Raw genomic sequence first — 22,351 nt, forward strand, 5'->3', positions numbered from 1 at the left:
TCTGGCGGCGGAAGGGGGCGGGGACTTCGAATTTTGTTGTGACATTGTAGTTAGGTCTCTCTGGGTTAGACTTTTGTTCCCTAGTGGCGATAGTAGACTTGCCGATGAGCTTCTCCGGCACGACTGCTAATCCCTTGCCTTCCACGGGTCGTCTCTGACTCCAACACGACCGCATGCAATTTGTCTTTCCTCATCTCCTGTAGTATGTTTCCCTACATCGAAGCTAGATCCGTCGCCGCTGGGGAGGCTAGCTTTCATTTCAGGCTGAAAGAAATGATCTGGTGTTTCCTCGCAGAAGAGAAAGAAAGAAAGAAAGAAAGAAATGACCAGGTGGCGACGTCGGTGAGGGCCTCAGCCATGGCATGGAGAATGACAACCACTACTCGGAGAAGCACCTGTTCCAGCTCCTGCAATGAGCATTTAACGGGGTCGTTGGATACTTAGTGATAACTTTGTCTCCCTCCAGCACCTTCTTATGCGGCAATGGTAGCTCTTTTGGAAGCTAATCTTCTGCGGCTGGGAAGGAAGAAGTGATGGTCATTCGGCGCTTCAACTTCGGACTACAGCAAGGACTTCTTCATGTATTATGTTCTTCAAAATTTCCTTCACCCTTTTTCCTTTCTTGCATCGAGTGTTCCTTATAAAGAAAAGATCACATCAACCATCCATAGCCCATTGCTTCATCTCAGTTAATCAATCCTTCTCTTGCTCGCATGATCATCTCCAATGGCCTCATGTTGTGGTATTGTAAAGACCGTGAGTTAAATATGATGATTTTGTTCTTCTGAATGGAGATGGCTTATTATTAATCTTCTTTCTATGGTTGTGCAGACTGAATTTGGAAAAACTCCCGATATCCAACTATTCAAGTCACTATAGTCCCATCACCAATTTGATTGCTCATGCACACTAATCCCAAATATATGTATTGATTATTCATAAAACTTCGTTTTACAATTTTCCTTGGAGAAAAGCATTTGGTTACCTCTTGTGAGTAAATTTCTTGTATTTCATCAACCAGTATACGAATCATGCATATTCTCCACATAATCATCCATGAAATCAGTTTACAGGCCACATTATTTACCAATTAGGTTTCTCTAACAACATATAGTTAGGGACATTTTCATCGTACCAAAGAGGACATATGTACCCAACGTTTCTAATTTTGTTCTCTTAGTATTTGTAACGAAATCCTGCTGCAACACACGAGGTATTTCCCAATACCTCTATTTATTTGAACATGCACGTATGTCACCTCGGTACGCATGCCACCTTATCAAAGGGCCACGTTAAGGGCCTGTTTGGTTCCAAATAAGTCACCAACTTATAAGTCGAAAAGTGAAAAAAAATGACTTATTTTGCCAAACAGACCCGACTTATAAGTCACCCCAACTTATAAGTCATAAGTTGCTCCACCCCAACTTAAAACTTATAAGTCACCCCCTTTTGCGTGGGTCCCACCACCTGCATGATGTTGATTGGTGTGGAAAGGTGTGTCAGGTGACTTATAAGTCAGGTGACAACCAAACAGGCGTGACTTATAAGTCACTAGTTTTAAGTCACCTGACTTATAAGTCGCGTGACTTATTGAAACCAAACAGGCCCTAACATGCACGATTTTTCTATTGTTAGTGATCCTATCATTTTTATTTATCTCAAAATGCACAAATACCACCTCATCAAAGGCCCACCACAACATGCATGGGATAAATTTTTTATTATATTATGCTACATATATGCAACAAATATTTTTAAATATATCATAATTAAATACAACCTAAAAAGAGAATATTCATTTTATTTTTAATTCATACATTATTAATCCAGTTATTCATGCTTTATACAACCAAATCTCATTGAAAAATATTTCAACCGATTCATGCAGCAACACCCGGTGTATCACATCTAGTTAATGAAGTTTTTGAACCGCTTTTAGAAACTACCTATAATAGTGAATGGTGTGAATGTTGTAATGGAGTACTTTGCACAACATTCACTAATATAAGATCTTTTAGATCACTAAAGTAGTGATCTAAAAGATCTTTTAGACTACTTATATTTGTTCTCGGTGTCTCAGTTCTTTTTATTCAACAACTATATAGAGTAACATATTTTTCAACTATGTACAACAGAGACAATGAATTCGGGGATCACAACAAAGAGGGCAAAATTGTACGTATACAATAATGAATTCGGGGATTATATGATTCAAAAACAAATTGAATTCGGCGATCATAGCAAAACACTTGTGTACGCGTAGCAAATCCGTGGAGCGAAACCGACCTAGGTATTGGAAGCACGGGCGCGGCACGTATGACTGTATGAGGTGTACAACGACGACTAGTCGATGGATGGACCCCATGGGCCATGGCCCCCACCCGCGCCCCCCGTCCCTCTCCTCCCCCGCTCCCCTGTCGCCTCGCCCCCCTTCCTCCCTGCCTACTTACCTTCGCCACCACCACCGACGAGAGGGACTGAGACAGAGAGACGAGCTGCGGCCGGAGGAGGAGGATGGCGCGGCGCGGACGGGTTGAGCTGCGGCGGATCGAGGACCGGACGAGCCGGCAGGTGCGCTTCTCCAAGCGCCGCGCGGGGCTCTTCAAGAAGGCCTTCGAGCTCTCGCTCCTCTGCGACGCCGAGGTCGCGCTGCTCGTCTTCTCCCCCGCCGGCAAGCTCTACGAGTACGCCTCCTCCAGGTGCATGCCGCTCGCCGCTCGCCTGCCCCCCCGCACTTAATTTATCCGCTCGAATTACGCCTCTGCAAGCGTTCGAAATCACCTGTCCCAACGTCTGAATCCGTTCCCCCCCTTGGCTTCTCGTGCTGGTAGCGGACGGCTGCTCTGCTCTGCGCGCGCACGGCATGTGCTCGAGAGAATCCCTCAGAGGCTTGCTTACCACCATGCGTGGCTCTGTTTAGGATCTTGGCTTCGTATCTGTGCACTGCTGGTACTAGTAACGTCGCCCTCGCATGGGCACGAGCTTGTTTATGTTGTAGTACGAGCAGTACTGTTCTGGCGATTCGTGATTCGGAGCTACGGCTTTCTAATGGCGTCAGCTGCCTTTTTTTTGGGGTTTCGCGTGGCCATACAGGAGAAAGGAGCAGACTTGAGCGGCCGCAAAGGTGTGATTAGGAGAGAGAGTGAGAGTGGGAGGGGGAGGGGACGGTGTTTATGGTGCCAAATCCAGGCGAAAGCAGCGCATGACTGATGCCGTAGCTACAAGTTCCAAGTGAAATGATGCGTGCGTAGACAATGAAAGGGTCGTCGGGTCGTCTTTCCGGCTTCTACTGCCGTGACTGAAAAAGGCATACAAATAGGAAAATTATATTACACAATGATTTTATATGATTTTAATGTAATCATAAGTTTTTTGTGTTCCTTTCTTTTCCGCAAATATGGAAAGCTTGTGTGTCATTCATTGATAGAAGGAAACGTAAAGAGTACATAAAAAGATACAACACATGGCACGAACACATACATGAAAGGTGTGTGCATGATACTCGAAGCAGAGAGACAAGGGATGCTCAACCCGAACAAAGAAGAAAAAACACACAGCTAAACCCACCGGGCCTAGGACTAATGGGGTGGGCCAAACCGGCAAGACGTTGAACAGCTCCAGAGCCAACACCGGGGACGCCGCGAGCAAGCAAGATGGCACCTTCAAGAAGGGGAGCGACGTCATGACGTCGCCGCCATTCGATCCGAAGACCGGACCAAGGGTTTCCCCTGGTGTTCGAAGAGGGGCACGGATAAAGGCCATGGCAACGCCTCCAGGAAGGGAAACGACACCCACGAGTGTTGCAGCTGCCAGCGTCGGCAAGCCGAGCAGAGCTTTCACCCTGGCCTAGGACTGAGAAATCCAATTGCCGCCAGGTCGGGGTCGAGAGATTAGGAGGTTAATCCGCTGGTCGAGACCACCACCTCAAAAGGAGGGTGGGATTGCGCTTTCCGCCGACGAGGGTGGCACCGTGCATCACCGAAAAACATGAGCTTTGGGACTAACACGACATGGAGGTGGACGGGGTCAGAAGGGTGGTGTGGTAAAGAAAGCCGGCACGGAGGATGGGATGGTGACTGGCACCACTGACAAGCTAGGAACCAAAAAAGGGAACACAACTCCAAGCTGTCGGGGTGTAGCCGCCGAAACGCTAGTGAGCCGAGGATTGGGGAGGACGCAACAATCAAAGTACCGTGGTAGGAGCGACGCCGGGAGGGCACTGGAAAACGCACACGGGTCCATGGCCGCCGGAACCAGAACTGCGACGGCAAAGAATCCACCGCGATGCTCAACCACCCACCAAAAATAGCACAGTGACCGCACAAACACACAAGAGCCGGAACCACAGCTCAGAGGAGACGTCGCCGGGGACGAGGACCGATCAATGCCGAGGCAGGGCCGAGCCTTAGCCAGCTCGGTCGCCATCACCCAAGGGCCTCAAACCCATCAACCACCAGCAATAGAGGAGAGTTGCATCAGGGGGAGAGGCAGGAGGCGGGCCTCTAGCGCCTCCACCACAAGCAGCGGAGGAGCTGCGTTAGGAGGAGGGACATGAGGAGGCTGAGGGATGAGCTGGCCAAGGCCGTGCCACCACACCGAGCCGACAAAGGAGGACACAACGGCCGGTAGAGGAGGCAAAACACCAGATCTGGTTTGGGGAGGGGGTGTGGCGTCGCGACGCGCAAGGACGAGTCAGCCCACCGCTACCATCTCGAGGCACGGCGCGGCTTCCTGAGAGGTCCTCCGTCGATGGCATAGCGGAGGGGGTGATGGAGAGGGGACCCGGCCGACGAAGTCTAGCTTTCCCCATGCATGTCGCCTAGACGTGGGCTACGCGGGAGCTCACAAACGCGGGATGCCGACCGTTCCTGCGTTTTTAGAATCCTGCGAATTAGATAGCTCGGTTTGCGATTACTGAATTGGTTGTTCTATGCTTATCTGCTCTAAAAGAATTAGACATTATAGTAGGAAAAAACATGTCAAACCAACACTAACATAGGGGAACAGTTGGGACAAACGGTATTATGAGAATCTGTCGCAATACCAAACACAATGTTTAATCCAACTAAGTCACCAACAAATACATGTAGCATCAACCGGGCCACCATGACAACGTTTCACTTAATCCAACTAAATCACCAACAAACTATACATGTGGGATCGATCGTGTAGCAACACTTGTCCACCAATATTGTCGGTACTAGTCAATGGAGGACAAAATCAAAGTGTTTTAGGCCGAATTTGCCTTGTTAAAACTGTTGAACCAACCAGTAAAGACAAAATCACCAAAGGCATAAAGGCACTCTAGGAAAATGTTTGTTGTGGTGGTATTTTGTCAACAATATCCATTTGAGGGTAGCGCATGCGTCAGAGATCTAGATGGTACACACAAGGAGATTTACCCAGGACCTTCGGATCGAGGTAATACCCTACTTCCTACTTGTCTGTATCGATGATATGGTCACATATGAGTAATAGGGATTGCGTCCACAAAGGGTTCGTCCATGAGATCGTATAGGAGCTTTTCCTCAGAGGTTGGATGCGTAAGAAGCTTGTAAGGTGGTTATTGAGTCACACCGATCAAGAGACCCCTACCTCCCCTTATATAGGTGGTTGAGGAGTACGGTTATTAGAGTCCTGGTTGGTTTACAAGGTAGAGTACTAGTCGGTTTACAACTAGATCTTCAAGTCTTCCGCGCCAAGGTGGTGATGCCCCCTTAATAGCCAGAGGACTTTGCGTAGTGGGATTGGGCCACCCCTTGGTTACGGGGCCTCATTTGTCCTTCGTGGCTTTTCCCTTGGGGCATGGTGTTGATAGTAGCCCCCAAGCTCTTCAGGATTTGGTTGCTGGTCTTGACTTTGTCTTTCAACTCAACAGAAGTTTAGAGCTTCAACCTGGTTGAGTGCGCCTTGTGTCATGTAGCAATCTGATCTTGATGAGCTTTGCAAAGTTCCTATTGAGGGATCTTCAAAGTTGGCTCCACTTTTCCAGAGCTATGCTCTAGTAATTAACCTGCCGTCGAAGTGATGCTTCAGCGATTTGGTTCCCGTTAGATCTATGGTCCAATTCGTGTAGTTTGTTAGAGCTATGCTTCAATGATTAAGCTAGATCATCGTTCAACCGAACCAACCAAAGCTAGATCATTAGCCAAAGATCTGTTGCCTTTTGTCGAAACAACGGTGGCCAAAGTGACCAACTACTGCTTGCCTAGCCCAGTGGCAATGATCATTGCCTTTTAATCAAACCTGATAGAAAGAAGTGTAACCATGCAATGCGCATGATCATCGCCGCCATGCCGGGGGTCGAAATGGGTGAACACTCCCGTTTTGGAACATTTCCAGAACTCGTCACGTCGTAGGTACATGTTCCAGGTGGTTGTATGCATGGTTGTTTGACAATGAAATAAATTCTAACGTGTGCCGCATGCATCCTATAGCTCCAAGATCGAAAGATGCATACATATGGTAGAATATGCCACACATGCATAACATTGGAGAAATCCACCTGTGTGCGGGCTTTTTTTTCTTTTCTGTGAAGCTGGTAACCCAAGTAAAGATCGTTGATGTGTTATAAGATCATGCCAGAGGCCTATTGTTTATAAAACTTCAGAGGAATCCACCATCGACAACATGAAGACCTTCTTTTGGAACCTACCACTTAGTTCAACTAAATCACTAGCTATAAACAATACAAGTAGCATTAATCAAATCACAAGACAAGGAACCATAAACAATACATGTAGCATTATTTGGACCACCAAGACATTACTTTCTAAAAGGTAGCATCACTTGAATGTTTGTTGACATTGTTGGAACTCGCAAAAACAAGGGGTTTAGCTTGAATTCACCTCACTTAACAATATGAAACAACATGTGAAGAACAGATTACAAGAGACATCAAAGAATGCATGCATGAAGGGGATGACATGCCAGATCCAATGAACAAAGGCAAGGCCAAAGGTTTCACCTTGGAACTCAAAATTCCATTGCTCGCCCTAACTGACCAAAGCTAGGTTATTACCTGGAGTTGGTTAAACATTCGTCATCCACTAAAGCACCCCAGTGAAAGCAACTAGCTACTACTTGACCAGTCAGTGCCGCTATTGAAGTGTATATATGGATAGCCTAACCCTTTCCATCAGTTTAGACTATTGGTTGCATTGGCTAGTGCATTAAGCTTAACTTGGTATCAGAGCATAAGGTCTTCAGTTCAAGTACCGGCTTTCGCAATTTATCAAAAAAATTATGCTGACCCTTTCTGTGTGCATGTCACGTGTTGACTCCTGCGTCAGATGTGAGAGGGGGTGTTGAAGTGTATATGTGGATTGTCTAGCCCTTTCCAACAGTTCAGACTTTTGGTTGTGTTGGCTAGTGCATGAAGCTTAGCAACCACCACACCGACTTCTAATCGAACCAGATCAAAGAAGTGTAAGCAAACAATGTTCATGAATCAGTGAGCGACAAGCTATTGAGGATATATCGAATATGGGTGAGCACTTCTGTTGAACCACTTCTAGAACTCCACTAGGGTTGGTGTCTTAACTACTCTGAACACAAAATCACCTCAAAACCAAGACTCCAATATGATTCAAATGGATCATGTAGTGCAGATGGACAAGGAGACACTGCACTAAGAGATGCCATAAAAGGTGGCACAACAACCATAATGTGACACGAGGAGGCACCACCATTTTAAGAGAGCCAAGACGACAAATGCGAGGGTCGACATCTACTAAGCACCCTTTCATCGCAAATTATAGAGTGCAACTTAAGAAAGTAAAATGGAGGGCACAAACAAAGTGTTAGAGAAGTAATCTAGTCCAGATAAATTGCAATTCGAGGATTAATTGGAATGCATGCCATGGGGTTGTTGCCTTAACATATCGACAATGCATGGTAGAATGGTATGTGGTGACAAGGCAAGCACTTGAAAACAAGGGATAAATAGTAAGAAATGCATCTAGAATCAGTGAGTTATGGGATCCAACGGCTAAAAATCCCAAATGATTGTAGTGCAACCTTATATTTGCCTTGGATTACATATTTAAATAGCCAAGGAAACACACATTTAAATCATGTTGAAAAACCGACCGCCCTAGTAGAAAAAATGAAGTCACTATTATAGATTTAATATTCCACTTGGTATATATGCAGGTTTGAACTGAATATTTTTTAATGATTATGGATAAACAATTTTGCCTCATCATTCAAATTTAATTCAAAATTATCAAACTAGCTACATCAAGCTAAATAATGTCAAAGATACTTAAATGCATATAGGGTTAAGAATAAAACCAATTGAGCTGCAGATGATTCACAATTGAACACCAACTCGTAGTTTCAAATATATGCTTTCTTAGTCGCTTCTATAAGAAATTATAGTTTCCAAACTATACAAATAGGTGAATGGTAACCAGTAACCAAAGAACCAAAACTAAAATTCTAAGAAGAACATTCTAATTATGTTGAGACTCACAACTAGAACTTACAACTTTCGTTGTTCAACAAAAGGGTTTGGGTTTAATTATTTATATAATTCTAGTACATTTTGCATCGAAAATAAAACTGATATGATCGATTATAATGCCAAAGTATAATCTAATATGTGTAGCAAATGTCACAAAATGTTATTAATAATATAGACTTCATGGTTTGTTTTTGCAAACTAAGTAAATAAAGAAGAACAAAGTCTAACTAGTATTTAATAAATAAATGGACAAGGCATTGTTTTATTTCTAGATTATTTTAAATAAAACTATGTACATAACTCAAACAAAGAGTGTGTCGAATATGTGGAACACCTTAATTAACTCTAAATTATGGTGAACACGCAAGCATAAATGAACTTTTATGAGGTAATGAGTGAAACTCTTCTTGAGGTTGGAGTGAATATGCTTATTTTTGGGCGTTTAGTCCAAAATATTTTAGATTACTCTTATATTGTTGTAACTATAGATGTGTGGTATGCAAGTTGAATGTCATTCTTATACAAAAGTACCATATCACCTTTTGAAATGTAATGTCGGATTCACAAATTATATTTATATTTCAAAACATGGTTATTCCCATTATGATAGGTACTGCAAATTTATTGTCATGGTGCATTTTGGGTTCACATTTAATGTGTTTCCAATAGTTTTATTTGATTTTATATAGTTTGATTGCTGTGTATAATATCATTTGCATAGTTGGTCTAACTTGGTGAAACAAAATATGCATAGGTAATATAACTTCAGTGTTTATTCTCTAGTGGGAATTGATGCAACTAGAAGATTTCAAAGAATTTTTGTGTGATTTGGTCACTATGGTGCCTAAAGTGACATATAACAGTCCAAATTCCAACTAGAAGATTTCAAAGATTTTTTTTTGTGATTTGGTTACTATGGTGCTTAAAGTGACATATAACAGTCCAAATTCTTGCCAATACCACTCTTTCATATGACTGTTTGGTTTAAAAGTATTCAAATTTGAATCATTATATGTTTTGTTTCTTATTAAGTTGTATACAACCTCCATACTATTATTGGTACTTTACTGTGAAACTACATACACATTTAAATAGGGAAAACTTTGTTTTTGCCACTCTAGTTTTTGCCTACTTTGCTTATGCCACTCTAGATTTTGACATATCACTTTTGTCACTCTTAGTTTTTGACAATACATCACAAATGCCATTCAGTGGCAAAAGCAATAGCTTTTCATTTCACTTTTGCCACTCTAGATTTTGACAATGTATCGCAATTGCCACTCTAAAATTATTGTTTTTGCCACGGAATGGCAATTGTGATGTATTGTCAAAAACTAAGAGTGGCAAAAGTGAAATGTCAAATTCTAGAGTGGCATAAGCAAAGTGGTCAAAAGCTAGAGTGGCAAAAACAAAGTTTTCCCATTTAAATATGTATCTTATAATGATCTAGTTTTTCTTTAGTTTCATTTTATTTCCTTGCTCTTATGAGAGTTTAATGAGACATGCACATGTCATCTTAGGTCTTTTCCGCCAAAAGGAATGCACACAATGGTTGAACAAGTTATGTATGTTCTAAAACTATAATTACATTTATGAGAAAGGAGGCGTCCACCTGGCTTTAGACTATTAAAGCCCTTTTTGGAGGTATTACAACTTTACAACGGCTAGTTCTTACAGACCCACAAGGGCCGAATGGCTCAAAAGAGCAAAAAACGAAGCGATACAAGCTGGGGGTTGCCAGCAACAACAAAAAACTTGAAGACCGCGAAGGCCACCCTCTGGTGCTTCATGGAACAACCGAGGTTTGTTGGAGCTTCACCATGTGTCCAAAGGCCTGGCACGAGCTGCTCAAGTGTCAATGAGTCCTAGTTCCCGCACATTAATCTCCAGAGCTGCAAGAAGATAGTCATTTTGTATAATCCGTCAGCCGGGTGCTTAATAAAGACCCCTCATATAAGAGATTTGTTCCTAATATGCCACAATGGACAAGCAAGAGCGAGAAACGAAACCCAGGATATGCGGCGAGCCTTTCCAAACAACCCATGAGAGAGGGCAAGGAAATCGAGAAGAAAATAATGTCGTTGTCCTCGGGGTGACCACATAGCCGAACATGTCATCCTCGACATCGTATCACTTATGGACTTGATATCCACTAGGCAAGCGATCTCTAGCTAGTTGTCGAAGGAAGAGCTGACTTCGGTTGTGAACTTTGCTTTTCGAAGAACTCCTGGCTCAAAGATACCGACTCCTTGGAGGAGTGCCCACTAGACGGAGTGGTGGTTAACTCACTTGATTTTTACCAAGGTCAAAATAGAGGTGTCCTCGCAATCGAAGATATTTTGATTGGCATGCAAGTGGCTCGTCTCCATCCATAGTACCAAGTCTTCTGCCCAAATGTCCTATCGAACCGCGGCCACTTCTGGCTGAAAGGATCGATGTGGTTGACTAGAGGGGGGGTGAATAGGCAACTACCAATTTTTAGCTTTTCTTAACAAATTAGGTTTAGCAAAAAATAGGTTGTCTAGATGTGCAACTAGGTGAACAACCTATAGGATGCATCCAACAACAACAACAAGTGCAAGCAAAGGATACAACACAATAATAGCTTGCACAAAGTAAAGGTAAGAGATAACCACAAGTGGAGTCGGAGAAGATGATGATGTGTTACCGAAGTTCCTTCCCTTTGAGGGGAAGTACGTCTACGTTGGAGCGGCGTGGAGGCACAATGCTCCCCAAGAAGCCACTAGGGCCACCGTATTCTCCTCACGCCCTCACACAATGCGAGATGTCGTGATTCCACTAGTGGTGCCCTTGAAAACGGCAACCGAACCTTTACAAACAAGGTTGGGGCTCTCTCCACAACCAAATTGGAGGCTCCCAACGAAACCATGGAGCTTCACCACAATGAAATATGGCTCCGAGGTGACCTCAACCGTCTAGGGTGCTCAAACACCCAAGAGTAACAAAATCCACACAAGAAAGTATGGGGGAATCAAATATCTGGTGGAAGTGTAGATCTAGGTCTCCTCCTTCAATCCCTAGCAAATCAACAAGTCTGAGTGGCTAGAGAGAGAGATCGGGCAAGAAAGCTTGAAGGGCATTAATGGTGGAGAGAGAGAGGCAAGAGGTAAGGGGGTAGGTGGAAGAAACCCCCTTATATAGGAAACCCTAAGATCCAACCGTTACAACGGTTTTTATACTGCAGCGGTACAACCACTCCTCTCCCCAGTACAACCGGGAATCATGGGTAAGCTGCTGAAACCCTAACAAGCAGTACAACCGACGCTAGAGCAGCAGTACCGGTTATTAGGAATAACCGGACCAACCGCTTCCCTATCGCTCACCCACCGCCTTGAAACCAGAAGGGGGTCACCCCTATGGGCGGTGGTCGAGCAGTAGTGCTCCGGAACTACCGCCTGCTCCTGGTGCTAGGGGTGGCTAAGTCCCAAGCGGTAGAACCGCTCAGGACACTCGGTAGTACCGGTATGCAAGCACAACCGAGACAACCAGGCCACCACCGCCCAAGTACCGCCCTATCACAGAAGCAAGTCCGGTGGTCGGGCGGTAGCCGGCCGATACAACCGCCCAATGTACAACTCCAGAGTTCTTGGCAAGAACCTGGGAGCTGCAACCCCAGGGTATCACCCCTGGGGCGGTGGTTGAGCCGGTACAACCGCCCTAGTGGGCGGTACAACCGCTGAGGAGAAACCACTGCACCAGAAAGAACCAAAAGGGACCTCTCTCTACATGGAACGGAAGGTAATGGTGGGTGACGAGAAGAGTGTACGTGCAATGATTCACCCTCATGCCTCCAATGGATTCCTTCTTGATAGTATTGGTTTCCTACGACCAAGGAAATAAACACGCAGAAAACTCCGTCTTCGATCTTTTCCTTCCATAGAGAATGTCTAATCGATGCGTACCTGAGCATAGAGAACCTGAAGAACTTAACACATGATTAGACCATAAGGAGAGCTGTCATCATCACCCAAAACACAAAGACGGGAAATGTCCTAACACTGGCCCACGCTCCAGGCATCTTTAACCATCAAACATTGATCGTCCCGCAATCTCTAAGAGGCGGGGAAAGGAATTGCAAAGCGGTCCCATCCCCGCCCAGTGTATAGCTAGAAGCAAGTGGCATGGTCAGTTCCAATCGAATGTTTAGCACCCACCTAGAGGAGGCATCGAACCATTGATATAGACTTCCATAAATGCGAGACCCTATGATATTTGGGATGACAAGTTCCCTTGCAAGCTACTTCTTCCTAAAGATTCTAGCCATAGGCCCCCTGCCTTTGAGGATTTTCCACACCTGCTTAGCTAAAAGGCACCAACTCATGAGTTTGCTGTTGATGATGCCAAGTCCAGCACCTTCTTAGGGGAACACAATGTGTTCCATTAAAACATGTGGTAATTCTGCTTGCCCTATTCCTTTCTGCCAAATGAATCTAGACCTAACTTTATCAAATTTCTCATGGATGGCATCTTGAAGAAGGTAAGGCCCATGGTGTACATGGGAAGGCTAGAGAGACATGCATGGATGTTGATCCACTTTCCACAGAAGGACATGTGTTTTCCCTGCCAAGGTTCGACACGCTCCATGACCCTATCTGAAACACAAAGATATGTAAGGAAGTGAACCAAACTTGCAATTCGGATAATGTGCATGGATCCGAACTGACCCTAAGTTATACCCCCATCACAGCCGTCTAGCTTTTCTCAAAGTTGGTCTTCACTCCTAGATGGACCCAAAGCACATGAGATTCGTGATGCCAACTGGGTCATTCCTAATGAGGATGAGGGCATCACTCGCATATTGGAACTGACCCTAAGTTGTACCCCCATCACAGCCATCTAGCCTTTCTCGAAGTTGGTCTTCAGTCCCAGATGGACTCAAAGCACATGAGGTTGGTGTTGCCAACTGGATAATTCCTAATGAGGACGATGACATCATCCACATATTGGAGGCGGGCGGGTCAACCCTCCACTCCTCGAATATGACCTGCAGCCCTAGCTCCCTCAAGCATGGCAGGCAAGGCATCAACAATTAGGTTGAAAGGACACACCTGGTGTTCCTAAAAAGGGGCCCTGGACCCCATTGATGTTGATGGCCATTTACCCCTCTAAACAACTGCATGATCCTACTAACTCATTGGGGTCAAAGTTCTTATGCATCATGCCATCATGTCCTTGGAAAAACCCTAGTTGAGCTGGCCCTAGGAAGCCTCCTCCTTGGAAGAATGCACCTCACGCAACACTTCGTCAAGAACCACAATCCAATCGAGTATGTTCCACCCTAGGATGAAGGTCGACTGGTTGGGGTGGCTGATCCTATTGGTCACCAGAGAGAGCCGGCACACAAAGCCCTTAGCAACAAGTTTGAACACTATGTTAATCAATGCAATTGGGCTATATTGGCAAATGGTCTTTGTCCCTGCCACCTTAGGGAGCAAAATTAACACCCCAAAGTTCAAATGCTTTATGTCAACCAAGTCATGAGTGAAGTCGTCGACTAGTTAAAGAATTTGGCCCCACAAGCAGATGCTTGATGTTAATCCAGCCATGAATGAAGTGCCCACTTGGTGGATTCGACCACCAGGCATGGTCCAAAACAACCTATAGAAGGCTACCAGGAAGCCATTAGGCCCTGGGGATCCGATTGGGTATCCCTAAGAGTTGCCTCAAAGTCCTAAGGGGGAAGGGTGTTGTTAGCACCACATTCTCATCATCTGACACCTTCATGTTCTCCTTTGAGGCAAGGTAAAGACGGAAGCTCGTCCCTATAGCCAACCAACTCAAGATAGAAGTCATAAATATGTTGCTACAAGGCAACACTATCCAAAATAGCCGAGTCTTCGTCATGAAGGGATAGAATGTTACACCATTGACTTCTCCCCTTGGCCACAACATGAAAGTACTAGGTGTTCAACTCTCCCTTCAAGTTCAATTGTTGGCGGCCCCTCTGCCTCCAGTACAACTGCTTGCAACTAGGAATGAAGCTCATTTCGTATTTGAGGACGTATATTCTAGCCCACTAAATGGGAGAAAAGCAGACCAGATTTGCTCTAAGGTCCAAGACCTTGATATCAATCGTTAAGGAAGCTTTCTTCCTCTTATGAGATCCACCCCAGTTGCCCCTAGCCCTTGAGGTAATGTCAAAGTCTAGAAACACTATGTTGTCATTGGTCTAATGCATCACAAAGGGGACCGTAGCAGTGAGGAGGCCTGATTGGGCCTTGAGCCACTTCTTTCTCACAAACTATAGAATCCTGCCTTTCTAGAACACGTGTCTCGAAAAAATGGGCTCCGTGTTGGACGTGGTACTCACCTGTGTCCAGCAAAAGGGGCAATGGTTAGAACCTAACCTCAACGTGACAAAAAGTGAGCACATGTGGTACCTAGTGTCCCACTCATTGAAGAGAGGAACTACATGAAGCATGGAACCCACGCTAAAACTTCCGGAATTGCTAGTATGTTATCCAATCATCGAACAAATCAGCTAAGCCCCGATTGATGGGTTGTTGTTCTTGTTACTACTTCACTACATGAGGTAATAACTGGAAAGGGTGAGGCTTCAATTTTACTATGGAGCCGACCATAATGGTTCACCGAATCATAAACCAGAAACAATTCCAACTTGAAGTGATTGTCGCGCCGAGTCGGCTCCTTGCTGACAAAGAATCCACCCTGACTAACAGTGCCAATCTCGAATGAGTCCTCGTCGGCACCCAAAAGGAGACCGCATGAGTGACCTATCGCTGGAACCCAAGTCCACGAGAAAGCGCACACCCGAGTTAACGCCACATAACGCCACATCAGAAAAGGATTGCATGACGGTCTCTCTAATCCCAACAAAATAAACCTTCTCATGATCAATGAACTTTGCTAGCTATCGCCTTATCAAGCCGGGGATATGGTCCTCACCTTGAGGTGGACCGACCACCTCTACCCCGACCATGGCCCCCACATGTCGTGGGTTTGCATCTGGCCATAGAAGTCGTAAACAAGGTATGTTGTTTAGGTTTCTTAGCATCCACCTCTGATTTCAGACCCCGCCCAACCATGGATGACCCCTCTACAGCTTTGGTCTTTGCCTCAGTCATGCAGGTGCGGAGCAGGGTACATTTAGCCACACACTCAGCCAGGGGGGTTTGGACAAGTTCATATGCCCTCCTACTAGTGATCCGATCCATAGGGGACCCCTTCTCCTACCTAAATATCACATGGCTGTCCGCTACCACTTTCAGAATGTATGGAGTCTTAGTAAAAGTAAGAACTTTAAATGATCTAGACATAATTTTAGAAGAAATACCTCGTAGGTTCTTGGAATCCTTGAGGGACATGACCCTCTCCATGTTGGAGGTTGTGCGGGACAGCCTGACGCACTTGCAGGCCGCCAAGTGTGGTGAAGGATTTGCAGTCACTTTCGAAAGCTATAGTCTTGGTAAAAGCTAGAACTTTAAACGAAGACATGGAGCTAGTGATGGGTTCAGAAGCACTATCCCTTAGATTCTTCAAAGCCTTTAGGGCATTGGCCTCTTCATAGAGGTTATGTGGACAACCTTGCGCCCTTGTGAGCCGCCAAGGGTGGTGAAGGGACAACCGAGTGTGACGTTGAAGGGGGAGCATCCAACATCTCCTAAACAGCGTCAACGGGCATGATGTTGTCATATTGCTTCGACGCCTTGCCGAGATGGCTTGGCACAATCTCAGAGGACTCTAGGGAGGGCACGCAAGAATCCTTGCCCAAGGATGAGTCAAAGGATAAGTTAGAGCCGTAGTGCTCAAGACGAAGAAGTGTGAGTGCTGTGATGTCCAATATAGCTGGTAACACACACACACCCAAATGTTTGGAGTCTTCGTTGTTGGACATGACCAGCGTCATCGACATCGGACAAGTCATCCCCTCCCCTGACACCTCCTCAGCAAGCTTGAGAAGAAAAGCACCATCTTCGGAGAAATTAGATTTGTACTGGTTCAGGCGAAGGGAGATCGATAATGAATAAAAGTAACAATCCATGTGTTTATGGTAATAAAAGTAGAAAAAAATATGACTAACTATGCGCCAAACTTTATTATCTACATGCCTAATGTCCCAAGTTTTACATGTTATTCTTTTATTTTTACCAATGTTATAACTTGTTTGTTGAATAATTTACACACTTCCATCCCAATTTTAATGGATAGTTCAGTAGATGGTAGTGTGGTTTACATCGAGTATATGTATGAAATGATCAGCCTTTGCTTTGTTTTAAATTCTCAACTAGAACACCATTTAGTCTGCACCTATGACTCTTGTTGATACTCTAATATGACCTCATGGTGCATATCTTATAGGTGTAGAACCTACCTAACCCTACAAGAGATGATAGTCCCGGTACAATAGTGTGGTTGATTGGGCATCCCGACAGCCTCCCAATCGGTAGAGATGTTCATGATGGTTTGATATGATACCCTCGCCCATTACCTATCACTAACGACAATTAGCTCCCACGTTTGCATAGACATAGGGAGGGGCTATCATTGCTATTATGGTGAAATCAATACTTCACTCGTGACTTCTTAAGGAGAGGTGTGTACATTTTTCTCTCTTGGACCACCTTCGTTGCCATTGTACTAAAGTTTTCTCATTTTTGATAATAACATTAGATTCTCCAATGTCCCTAGTTCGATCTTATCTCCCACATCCTTCAACTATGTCGCAAAACCAACACTTCATTTTTGCCTTCTGGAGGAGATGCATGTTCATTTGTCTCCCCTGGACCATATTTGTGGTAATTGTAAGAAATTTTATGGGTTTTGATAATAACAAAAGATCCTTCTATGTCCATCTCGCAGTCAGAGCATGGTCCTTCAAGCGGCTTCATTCACAAGGGACTTCAGCCTAAAACTAGGTTAGAGCAAATTCTCCTGGTGCACTCCCCAACCCGAGAAAGCATTGATCAATTTTGGCATGGTCTTTCAAGTGGTTTCTTGTTGGAGGGACTTCAACTTAAAATCAAGGGTAGTGGAAGTTTCACGCCTTTGGGATTGTATTTGTTAGCTTCATGCACTAGCCAACACAACAAGTCCGAACTGATGGGAAGGACTAGGCAATCCACATATACACTTCAACACCCCCTCTCAAATGTGACGCGAGAAGTCAACATGTGAATAGACTCAGAGGTATGGCTCAAGAGGCCTATATGTGGACCAAACTCAACCAAAAGTGGGCAACACCAATTTTTGAATAAATCACGAAAGCCACTACTTGCACTGAAGACCTTCGGCTCGGATACCATGTTAAGCTTCATGCTAGTATGGAAGTCTAAACTCGATGAGAAGGGCTAGGCAATCCACATATACACTTCAGTAGTATTGACATCATGCAATATGGTCGATGGGGCAAGCCATCCCTAGAGTGTATGGAAGTAGTTGTAGTGAATGTACTTGCTGGAAGTGTATTGTCTACTGATCGCACACTTAGCCCCTTCTTTAGTGTTGTAAATTAAAATAGAGAAATATGTGTGGGGTTATGATGCCAAATAGGAGGTAAATTGGGACAAGTGAGATCTCACTTTAGTATCATCGCGGTACTTTATATAATTCTTATATTTAATATCATGTGGAATCAGTTCAAATCTTGGGTTTAGGCTCCTTAACTAGGTCCTCCATTTATTGGCGAAAGAAAAGGTATGAATATTTGACAGCACAACCATGACAATGTGATGGCTTGTTAACGTTGGCATGCAGCAACTCATGTCTCTTCTATTTGTCATTGAACCAATTTATTATTCAATCCGCTTAGAAAGATATTGTTGCCTCCTCGAGGACCTTGATAAATTGGTTTGCGTGAAGGAACCCAAGCATACCTTGATCCTAAGGCCTTGGCATTAACTCTGATGTAGTGCAGTTGGACATCAAGGCACTGTCCGCGTGACCTCCAATGATATTTTTTGCCAAAATATATTTTCTTGTTGGATGATAGACATTTGGCTAGCAACTCCACTTTTACCTAGTTGCAATAGTTGCTAGTCACACCTACAGATCATAAAGCCCATTTTGCGCTTGGAAGCGGTTCTATGTAGTCTATCTTATTAAACTTTTAAACTCCTAAAGTCAAATGCCAAGATCACTTCATATCTTATTCATATCTATTTCCCATACCAAATGGTGATATGTGATGATGTAAGTTTTACCTTCATATTTCCAAAGCAAAATGAATAAGAATAGATAGTGTATGGGAAAATCGCCACCATGATATTATGTCTTGGGCTAAATCCAAGTACTCGAGCTCATTCACACATTAGGCTAACACCACTATCCAAAAATTTAACCACACCATTTTGTCATACAAAACTTATTAAAGATAACTAGTTATGATAGATATCTAAAACTTGAATCAATGTCACTACTTATAAATGTGCCACCTAGGAGTCCCAAATCTCTAAGAGTAACAAGTTTGGTGAAAAATAAGTACGGGGATCACGATTTGGTTTGGTGGATGTCTAGATCAGATGGTTCTCTTTTAATCCTCAAAGTTTGGTGGAGTTGAGTGGAGGAACCAAGAGGAATCAAGCTTTTAGGTTGTGACATTAGTGGAGAAGCTCAAAGGAGGATTAGGTCTAGAGGAGGAAGAAGGGTGGGCATAGATGCCCTTCACCCCAATTCTAGTCATTGCCTTCCAGCATACCTCGGGGACCCGGGGTAACCCAAGAGAAAACCTGCACCCCGAGGACCCGACCCATCAAGAGACTTTTGGCCAGGGGAAAAGGAGACCTCGTGGGACCCAGGGTAACCAGAGAGTTTTCCCTCCCCAGGCACCCGAGGGTCACAACAACACAGGAAATTGAGTAGGTTAAGTGTAGGTACTGGAGGTGACAAGTGTATATGATATTTGCATGATTCCCAAACTTACGCAATCACCTCATCCCCCTTTAATAGTGTGGCTTCCTTATCACTCAAATAAAACCAAGAAATGTCCGAAGAACTTGCACAATCACCTTGACCCCCTTTAATAGTGTGGCTCCTATGACTGAAATAAACCAAAAGACATCCGGAAAAGGCCTTTTACTTTTTGAAATGTGTGTGTGGGGGGAGGGGGGGTCAACCATCTCCATCATGATTCACCGAGGGACCAATGTCCTGGGATAAACTTGATAACTGACATTAGTCCCACCAATCATACAGTCATCAATACCAAAACACATTAGGGTCTAGATGCATCGTGTCCTGGCAGTACTAATAATCGTCAGTAATCCCAATAGGATGGTGCGTAGGACCAGAAGCATGAGAGGGGATTGCACACAGGGAGTTTACATAGGTTCGGGCCCTCATCACGAAGGTAATACTCTACTCCTGCTTTGGATTTGATTAACGGGGGAAAACACCTCGTATGAGGGGTTACAATGTATGTGGAGATGATGCTATCGAGACTATGGTAATGATATTAGATGCCTCGAACTAACCCCCGGCCTCACCTTATAAAGGGGGACGAGGCTTCGGGTTACATGGTTTGCTAACCCACCTAGAGTTCAGACAAGGCAAGGAACTCCTTGACTTGCATGCCAAGGTGAGAACCTTCCAAAAGGACGACTTCCTACGGACCGAGGAGCCGTAGGGCCGGCAAGGTTACCGACTTCCTGGTGGCTTGGCCACCCTCGATATCGTGCACTATCATGCCGCTCAAGGTTGGTGCATTTTATTATCTTGTCCCTACAAAGGTCCCTTTGCACCCACTTGGTAGGAGGATTGAGGTGATGGTGGCAAGTAGAGTCCATTGTGGTTGAGTATGGTACCTTGGCCTACGACCTATCTTTAGACTCGAACTAACTCTTCCCTTGTCCAAGACTTGAAAGAGAATTTCAATGCTCACTCAAACATCGTCGCCACAAAAAGCTAAAGCCAAACACATCCCCTATCTAAGAGAAGGTGAGAGAAAATGGATCAGGGAACCCTAGAGTATCTAGGGTTGCTAGTTTGGAATGTCCGGGTGTGTTAGCCGAGGCAAAGTACAGACCTTTGTCAAGAGAGACTCTGTTTCAAATTCAGAATGTCGGAGTATTTGGACTGCATAATGGCAGTGGTAATATCCATTTTACTAATCATTGGAACAAGGTGCCTTGGACATTTTGGCGCACATGCAAGAGCATCAGAATATATCAAAATTCTCGACTGGTTTTGAAGTTGAGCTATATATATACGGGGGACACTATAACCCCTTGCACATGGAACACTTTGGCAAATTGATTTGTTGTCTTCAGTGAGCTGTTGCCCACCTCTTTAAGCCCCCTTTAAGCTAACCCTAAGTTGCAAGAGAGTGGCTATGGGAAGGGAGTGGGATTATTTGAGATCTTAACCAAGCAGAGCATCAAGTTTGCCACCAAGGATTCGTTGCATCTATTTCTCTTAGGTTTGGGGACTACTGGATGGTAGGAGTCACCCGTGAGCAGTCAACCTTGTGGAATTGCTCTGCATGTTGTGAAGGCAGAACATCGACTAAGATCTACCCTTGGTGTTAGGGCTCAGAGTTCGTGGCCGAAGCTCAATACTCTTAGCTAGTTACTCCCACACAATCGTCATGCTTGTTGTGTTTGCATAGCTTGCTTGCGTGTTGGTAGTAGATTTTCTAGGTTGCCTCTCGTCATATAGTTTCTTCTGCCTAGATATGCATTAGTAAGCCTTACACTTTTGCAAATTCCACTTTAGTGCTTTGATTTTTTAGTTGCCTATTTAGACATCCTCTCTAGTTGCACATTCGACCTTTTAGAGGTAAATATTAGTCCTACACTAGCATATCATTTTGCTTTGTGAAATAGTTGAACCCACCAAAATTTGAAATGAAAATCGAAGAATCTAATAAACATTGTTGAGAAGCTATGGTTAACACCTAGTATTAAATATTGCCATCATCAAAGTTATTTATTAGATTCTAAGATTCACTTACTCCCTCCTTCCATCTATATAGGGCCTAATGTGTTTTTCAAGACAGCCTTTGACTATTGACAAGATTAATAGCACATGAGATGTATATTATCAAAATTATATTATTGGAAGCTCCTTTGATATACGAATTTGAAGGTATGCTTTGTGTAAGTTGCATGTCATATATTGTTACTCTAACGTTTGGTCAAAGTTAGCCTCGAAAAACGCATTAGGCCCTATATAGATGGAAGGAGGGAGTACCACATTTCCCTCAAAAGAAAAGATTCACTAACCACATTATATGCCTTTTCCACTTCATTTCAAACCAAGAATGATAATTCATACGGTCTCAAGAAAACAAACTTAAGATGATTTTTACATCATCTTGTGAGACAATCTAAAGAAGGGATGCCCATTTTCAAGTATTTCTTGATCCATATATGTACCTTGAGTCATGCAATAGAATAGCATTAATAAGATATTTTTTCATAAAAAATGTTGAAAATATAATAGTTGAAGAGGTTTAAATCCTTTTCAACCAACTACTAGACCTAATTAGACATGCCTATCATCCTAAAACTTTCTTGAACTCCTAAAGTCAAATAGTTGGGATCACTTTATATCTTATTTATATCTATTTCTCATGCCAAGTAGTGATATGTGACGTTGTCCCGGCCCAGGGGTCTCTCACCACGTCGGTTCACGGCCTGGTGGGCCAGGTTGAGGACCCTTGGGTAGGTTCCGTCCTGTGCCGCATTGGGAGGCCCATGGAAAATTCTGCGAAGACTCCGGAAGACTTAGAGTAAAAAAACAACAACAACAAAGCCTTTAGTCCCAAACAAGTTGGGGTAGGCTAGAGGTGAAACCCATAAGATTTCGCGACCAAACTCATGGTTCTGGCACATGGATAGCAAACTTCCACGCACCCCTGTCCATGGCTAGTTCTTTGGTGATACTCCAATCCTTTAGATCTCTCTT

At 44.1% G+C, this 22,351-nt stretch overlaps 1 pseudogene; it reads left to right on the forward strand.

Annotated features, from left to right (window-relative positions):
- The first annotated feature begins 2,390 nt into the window (after window positions 1-2,390).
- The window catches only part of LOC119270116, a 24,163-nt pseudogene continuing 4,202 nt past the window's right edge, over window positions 2,391-22,351 (forward strand).

Source organism: Triticum dicoccoides, chromosome 3A, assembly GCF_002162155.2.
Source record: "Triticum dicoccoides isolate Atlit2015 ecotype Zavitan chromosome 3A, WEW_v2.0, whole genome shotgun sequence".
NCBI classification, from domain to species: Eukaryota; Viridiplantae; Streptophyta; class Magnoliopsida; order Poales; family Poaceae; genus Triticum; species Triticum dicoccoides.